Source organism: Crocodylus porosus, unplaced genomic scaffold, assembly GCF_001723895.1.
Source record: "Crocodylus porosus isolate Cpor-Errol unplaced genomic scaffold, CroPor_comp1, whole genome shotgun sequence".
Taxonomy (NCBI): Eukaryota; Metazoa; Chordata; order Crocodylia; family Crocodylidae; genus Crocodylus; species Crocodylus porosus.
Genome location: NW_017728950.1, coordinates 45226628 through 45234841, shown reverse-complemented (window position 1 = coordinate 45234841; position 8214 = coordinate 45226628). Strand labels below are relative to the sequence as shown.

General features: G+C 39.3%; 1 protein-coding gene across 2 annotated transcripts in view; it reads left to right on the top strand.

The window, feature by feature from the left end:
- COMMD10 (COMM domain containing 10) overlaps positions 1-8214 on the top strand; it is a 207889-nt gene that overhangs the window by 99725 nt on the left and 99950 nt on the right. The window lies entirely within an intron of this gene.

Here is an 8214-nt window from a genome sequence, read left to right as displayed (position 1 = left end):
TTCCACTCGAGGTTTAAAACCAACTGCCTGGAAGGGGGAACAGCATTTCTATTCAGGCAGCAGTGAGGTTGTCAGTAAGCCCTTTTCTTGGCTCATTAAAATCTACCTGATTCCTTCTGAACTCTTTATTCTACAGGTATTAATGACCCACTCCTCTTTTTAATGGTTCACTAACCAAACTAGCCTTTCTTCTGTAATTCTACTGTCTGTTAGTTGCTCCTGGTAATATAGCTCCTATTTCACAGCCTTTCAGACAGGCTTTTAACCCATTCCAATGAAGTTATATTTGTTTTTGCTTGAATCTTAACTGCTAGATCCCTAATAGGGGTGCACTGATAAAGATTTTTGTGGCTGATACCAACAGCCGGTTATTAACCAACCATATTGGTGAATGCTGATCTGATAACTGATATTTAGTAATAATGCCAGGCATTTTAAACTACTGACATAAACAATTTATTTTTTGGTGTGCTCCAGCAGCCTTCTACATCTCATATATCAGTGTGCCACACTTAAAAATGGTGGTGGGGGTGCTTGAACTCATTATGTGAGCTTTAGTTCAAGTGCCCTCGCCATCATTTTTAAGTGCAGGGACACCGATACATGAGATGGTGTGGGATTTTAATTAGAGTGGCTGTCAGAGCTGCTTTAATTAGAGCACCACCTCCTCCACCCCAGAGCACATGTAGAAGTGCCCAGAGCCCATGGCAGTTCTAGCAGGCAGGGCTTGCCTACCGGTGCCTGTGACTGGCTGTGCAGAGCCCTTCAGCCCCTGCTGTCCTATATGGTACCCTTGAGCCCCAGCCCAGGGCTGAGGGGGAAGGTCTGAGCCTTCCTGGCTGCTCAGGGCTCAGTGGTCTTTGGGCCAGGCTCATTGCTCTTCTCTTTCTACCCAGGGCAGGGTCACGGGATCATTCCAGGCCTGGAGAAACTGGGCCGCTCCTCCCCTACAACCAGACTTCAGGTCCCGGGAACTGGACTCCAGTGGGGGGAAGGGCCCCTTCCCCTCCTGGTGCTGCCACTGCCAGGGGTAGGGGGAAGGCAAGCTCTGAATGGACCTGGCCCTGGAAAGGGCAGGACCCAGCTGGGCTGAGAGCAGGGTGACCACCTTTTGAAAATGGAAAGGTGGACATATGTGCCTCTTCTTTCTGATTACCCCCCACCACAGCTGGAGCAGAGCCGAGAGGGCTAGGGGCAGATGCTTGCTTTGGGTTTGGGGCTCCCTGCCCTGCTGCCTTTATCCAATGAGCCCTGCGCTGGTTATGTGCCCCCTGCCCAGCCAGCAGCAGTGGGGGGTACAACTCCATGCTGCCATTGTCTCCACTGCTGCTGGGCAGCCAGGGGGCATGTGGTTGGCACAGGGTTCCCAAGGGAAAGGGAGCAGGTTGTGGAGCCCTGAGCCCACAGGAGGCAGCCCACATCTGACCCTGCCCTGTGCACAAATCTGGCGGTGCCCCCTATCCTATCTCAGGGGGTGCATGGAGTGTTCCACATACTGCCCTGGCTGGGCAGCAACTCCAACCACTGTCCCTTCCCCACTCCCTCACTCACCATGGGAACCTTGATCTGCCCTCCCCGCCCCTGCTCTGTTCCCCCCATAGACTTACATGCAGAGAGCTGCTCTCAGCCCTGCCCAGCTGATATATTGGTGTATTTCTAGCTGCCAGCATATTAGTAAAGCTTCTAGTTTCTTTTTACCTGGAGAAAAATATGTTTTTGGTTGTATGGGATGATGCATCACATCATCTGCACCCCTTTAAAATACTAGATCCATTCATGCACAAGACTAGTGGGTAGCCTCTGCTGTGAAGGATCTAGGCACCCAGATTTGGAGAGTAGTAAAATTTAGATTGTTTCTTTTAATTTTTGTGATTCCTGAAGAGAATTAAATCAGATTTTTGACAGACAAATCTAAAACTGATAGAAGAGTTCCGGTTCTCTTTTTTTTCAGTTAATATTTGTTACTTCAAGGGCTGATTCTTTTTTTTATTTTTTAAGCATTATTAGACATTCAGATAGATTACTTAATATATTTAATTCAGTTTGAGAGAAGTTCTATGCCAATGATTTCAGTGCTCGCATGATAAAATAAGGGCACATGGGAGCAACTGGATATTTTCATTTTTACAAAAATAACTAAACTCTAGGAAAATATAATGAAGAAAATGAAACATTTTAAGCATAAAACAGTTATACTGTGTCTGTACAGTTTAGCTACAATTACATTACAGTGGGGACCATAGTGTGTTTAATTTACTGATTTTGTAGTTTACTTCTAAACTCAGGATCAGTATAATGTATTTTTTATATTTAATATAAAATATTTAACAAAGTGATATATGGGTAAGTCACCTGCATCATTTTGCTGTGGCGACTGGTGTCTGTATATAAGTAATCTTGACAGAAGCCATTTAAGGAAAAACACTGAGGTTTCTGAGTGGTGTTTAGATTAAATATTTAACATTAAAGTACTAGACTAGTTGAGGGAGTTTTTCACAATGTAGCTTTTAGCTAATTCTCAACTTTCTTTGAGATTATAATGTAGGAACTGGGGAAATGAGTGAGATTTTACAGACTTGTTAATTGTGTAGAGTAGTATATGTTAAGCCCTTATGTAGTCTTTTCACAAATGGAAAAAATGTTACAAATTCAAAATATATTAGCATTCTAAAATCTTCTAAAGGAGAGCCTGAGAAATATATGATTATAAATCTAGGACCAAATTTGCCTAGTATTTGTACCAGTTAATGTCAGTGTTGTAATCTCTGGTGGGGCCCCTCAGGTAGTTCCTCAGGGGGAGGAAGATATAGGGAAGAATGAATTCAACCTCTCTTTTTTATCTGTGGAATATGGCTGTTTAAAAAATAAGATGATAGGTACTGGGAAACAAGGCAGAACATAATCTGATGCCAGCTGAAACAACAGGAATTAGATAGGACATAGGAAGGACTTGTCATTAAGGCCAGTTCCCTGCTACTGCCAGCAACCAATTTTACATTCCCTTCTCATAAACTGACCATTTTAAAACCAGGTAGGTTGCCTGCTTCTGTTACTGAGTCCCAGGAACTCGTTTCTCTTATGGTTAAAAACCTTCTGTTTTCAAATTAAATTTATTCATAGTTACTGTGTAACTGTGCTCTTGTCCAAGCATAAGCTGTCTTTTAGCTGTCGTTTAAGTTGTCTTTTAGCTTAAATAGCAATTCTTCCCTCCGTAGTACCTACCATCTTATTTTTTAAACAGAATTTACAGAAACCAGTTGCAACTCCCCTTATTCTCTGTTTTGTCAAGCTAGTTAAATCAGGCTGTTTTTTGTCTCCTCTGGTAAAATAGACTTTTTTTTCCCTAGCTCTTTTTTATACCTGGTCCAGTTTGTATTCATTGATCTTGAATACAGAAGACTAGAAGTCATCTGCCTTAGGTGTGGCCTTACTAGTGCATTCGTCAGTGGTATTAACACATCCCTATTACTACTGAAATACTTCACCCAGTTGCATTGTATTTACATTTTTTATTGCTGTATCATACTGGCGACAAAAAATTGCTACGTTCAGCTAACGTATCCAGATCCTTCTTCTCTCATATTTATTTTAACTAATGAATCCTTTGCTTACAGCATAGTGCCAAAGTACATGATATTGCAATTCTGTATTATGAAATTTAATTTCATAATAGTTCCCTTCTTTAAGTTATTCACATTTTCCTATATGATGTTCTCCTCAGTATTGATGTTCTTCAGTGCACTCACCCTTTTTGTGCCAAAGTCATTAATGAAAGTATTAAGTAAAATTAGTCCCCGAACTGTTCATTAAGTCTAACACCTCTTTCAACCTTCCCTTACAATTCTTGTACTAAACTCCATTTTCTCTGTTGTAACTAATAATTTTCTAGGTGACATCATATCAAATGTTTTGTAATCCAGATAAGAGAGAGATCTTGTATTACATTGTCTGGATAATCAGTTACTGTATCAAAGACCTTATCAGGTTAGCATGGCGTGAGAAACTCTAGGATGTGCTCTGATTCACTGATTCCCTTAACGTATCCTTGCCATTTGGGTCCAGTAAATCTGGGAAACCCAATCCAGTAGGAAACCCAAAGGAAGATGGCAGGGGCTGATTTCCCCCAATTTGGGTAATAAATAATTTGGACATCTCTTAGCAATGTCTGTGAATCTGGCTTCTGAACTGTAATGACTTAAGTGTTGGTTTGTAAGTTACACATGTGAGGAAAGAATCTAGATTTTTTTCAGATTTACTAGTCAAGTGACGCAGAACTCAGATGCATCCCATCTCTGTTTTATTTAGAGGTTAATATTTGCAGATGGAGTTAGTATTATAGTAGCTTCTGTTTTGTGTTACATGCTGTGGGAAAGAAACAAAAGGGTTCTTTTAAATAAGTGTCAAAAATATTAAGCTTTCTCTTGAGGAGAAAAAATACTTCAAAAGCAGTAAAAGCAAAACCTGATGATATTCTTCTAAGTAAGATAGTTTTGGGATTACATTATATCCTAATGGAATACAGTATTTGTATGTATTATTCTTGCAAGAGTGGCATATGTTACAATAATTGAGTTCCCCCAGCATGATGGTTATAAATCCTGTTTTTGTTATCCTTTACAACTGTACTAGCAGAATTCATCCAAAGCATTTACAAATATAAAGTGTCCCTTTTCTTCCTTTTTTAGATTGTTGATGATTTACCTTGATTATTCATAATTATATGTATTCTGAGACACTTAATGAGAGACCTGAGTCTTGCCATTATTTTTTTAATGTTGTTGATGTATTTCTTTTCTTACCTTCTTGCTACTAATGAGTTCTGTAGTTTTTGTCCAGCTTCTGCTTCCTGTGCTGTTATTGATTGACAGTTTTCATTGTAACAATGGAGAATACTTGTCCAATGGAAAAGTGTTGGATCATTAGTGGAGAAGTGAAACTTGAAAGTACTGGAGGTTTGTCCCGGAGGAAGCTTTGACTAGTAGAACAGAAACTTTGAATTGGTCTCTGAAGGCAGCAGAAGCCAGTACATAGAACAGAACACAGGACTGATGAACGTGAGATTTAGTTTTGCTAAAGTAGGTTGGCTAGAGATTTTTTTTGTATGCATTGGACTTTGGTTATGATATATGTAACAAAATAAGATGAGTTAAAATAATTAATGGAGACCATGAATGATAGAATACAGTGTCCTATATCTTACTATGAAAAGATGAAGTAAAAATGCTTGGCTAATCAAAGGTATCTTTTGTCACTATGATTACATGAAAATTCAAGGGCACTGAGCAGACCAAAAGGCTCCTACAGATTGTGGAAGACAGACAGTACAGTGGTGAAGAGTACTTCCTCTGCTTCTGGTTGTCCCATGGCTGTTAAAGTTCTAAGATTTCATATGCTACCAATATTCAGCATGCTATTTCTTTTCAGCGAATGCTTCAGTGAAGGCAATAGGATTTTTTTGGCTAAGAAGCAAGACAGTTGGCCTGTGATGGACACTTCCTATGATGATGCTGATGGGGAAGAGGGAAGTGGGGGTAGGAAGGAAGAAATGTGGTTTGTTCTAGAGCTCCTTTTTTCCTTCCCCAGTAAAGCTGTCCTCCATATATTCTAGTCTGCAACTATTTCATGGATCACTGTTGAAGTCCCAGTAGTGTGGCAATTTTTCAGCTAATTTTTATTCTGTTTTTCCTTCCCTGTTGTTAACGTTGGAAACAGACATCGTGTTTTCATGGATGTCCCTGAAGGTTATCCCTAATATGTTTTCCTTAGCTGAAGTAACTGCTATTTTTTGTGACCTCGTAATTGGTTGTTCAGAAAAGTACTATGATGCAACAACGGGAATACTCTTACTTACAGATGATTATCTAGAAACCAAAATCGACAAACTTTTGATAAACAAATCTCTTATTTATAAAAACATTTACAATGATAAATATTACAGCAGTGTACATGCACATAATATTGTTTTGTTTCTAATAACATAGCTAAATATTCACTGATGCATCTAAATGAGGGTAGCTTTATGCTTGTATAATATCAAATGAAATAGTGAGCAGAGGGATATCTGTTACTAATGTAAAGAATTGTGGAAGAAAAATACAGAAAATACAGAAAAGCAGAAGTTGTCTCTAAGTTGAGTGTTTTTCCTATGATATCAAAAGGTCTTTAAGTTAGCTGAGCAATACCTATGGACTGTGAATCTTGTCCTTACACCAGGAGCAGACACTGATGTTTCAGTGCAGTAGTTGGTGGTAATAAGTGCAAAATACAATCCAAAGACAGTCGAGATAAAAGAAGAAATCTCCTAATACTGTCTTGGGAGATTGAGCCCTGAGCATAATGGGGAAGGCATTATGATGACTCCAAACACTCGTCTTGGGTATTCAAGCTCAGTCTAACCTCAGTCAGTAGCCATGCTTTTGTAAAAATACTCTCAAGTATAGAAGAGAGCAAGATAGTCAGACTGTATCATAAGACAGGGTAATTTTAGTCATTTGAATTGAATTTTAATAGATTAAATTAGAAATCTACTCAACCTGAAATTTCATTTAACAGGAACATGCTGAACTGTAATATGAATTAGCCTGGAAATATTTATTTTGATAAAAGTTTATAGATGATGTGCCTTAATAAGCTTTTAAAGGGGCATATTCAGATTTCTGTATATTGAGGTCTTAGGTTATTGTAGGCACTTTAGTAATGGGCTGATTATTGACAAAGGCAGAGTGCAAATGAGGATCCAGACATCACACTATAAATGTCATGTAACAGGTTTTTTTTGGTGGGGAGCAAGTGGAATATGCTTTCCAGCTTGACAGTGTAAGTAGATCTACTTTTTCTTCTCTTAGCAACCATAAGCACTTGGAAAAGAAAAATGAAAAAGCTCACTAGTGGTATAGGTACTTAGGAAGTCACCCAAGATGCAGTGTTGAAAGGAATGCCAAAATTTATTCTAAGAGCTTTGGGTGCCTCATTCTTCTGATGCTTTGGTAGTAAGCTGATTTTGGTGTCTGTCTAGCTAAAGGCATAGTCCACTCCTTACCAACCAGTAGCTACCACTTCTTTCCAGTGGAAAACTGAAGTCATTTCTGTCCTCTTTTCAAAGAAGAGAGGAGAGCAGCACAGCAACTTCTGGCTTTGTATTGCCCAGTTATTAAAAGCAGACTCTTCAGGCTAGTTACAGATCAGCCAACAATAGGGGGGAGAAGACCTCTTGTTGACTGGAAAAAGAGGGGAGTGGCAAGTAGGACAAATGAGACGAGCAGTGGGAAAATAAATCTGGCATGACGGTGAAGAAACAAAAAAGATCGTGAGGGAGAAGGGTATAGGACAACCACAAGGGAAAATTAATAATCCTCAAAATCTTTGTTGTTTTGGTTGTCATTGTCCTGAAAAGTCAGGTAGCCACTTTGGAACTCTCAATACTCTTAAAGATATGTCCCTGGAGGCAGGGAGGAGAAAGTCTTTAACTGCATATAACATCTAGATCTTGGGTGTTATGGAAGAGTGAGCAAGGTTAGGGAGGAAAATGAATATGAGGGAACCGGAAATTGTGAGCAAAGAAACTAGGAAGAAGACAAGATGGAGACATTAAGGACAAATTGAAATGAGCTGCAACAGGAGAGGGAATTCTGTGGGAAGAGAATGAAGATACAAGTGTGGGAAGAAAAGTAGAAAATTAATAAAATAGCACAAAACAGAGAGACCACCTGTAGTAGATAAGTTTAAGGAAGGAAGGCATGGTGGGGGAAGGAAAGCAAAATGAAAAAAGAGAAAGTAAGAAAAGTACAACAACTTAAAGGTTATATTTATTTGAAGAATAGATTGTTACTGCATTTTGGGGGTAATTGTTAAGATGTGTTGCATTACATTTACTCTTACAGTATTATGGTATTTTTTTTTTTGTCTTATGGTGAGAGATTCCAAGTAAGTTTCTCAGAGCATCTGCTCAACTAAAACAGACTCTTGAGAAGCTGCAAGAGAGATGAGCCTAGCCTCTTCATGTATTTTGACATTTCTGTTTTAGACATGGTACATTTTTGTGACATTCAGCTCAATTCTTCATTAAGGCTTCAACCAGAGAGCCAACTTAAACTATTAAGGAAGTGGCTGAGAATAGACTTCATTTTGTATCCCATCCTTCTTCCCACTTTGGCTTTTCTCCTACTGCAGTTCCAGCTTCCTTCCAACCTCCTGTCTTGTCGTTGGCCACATCAG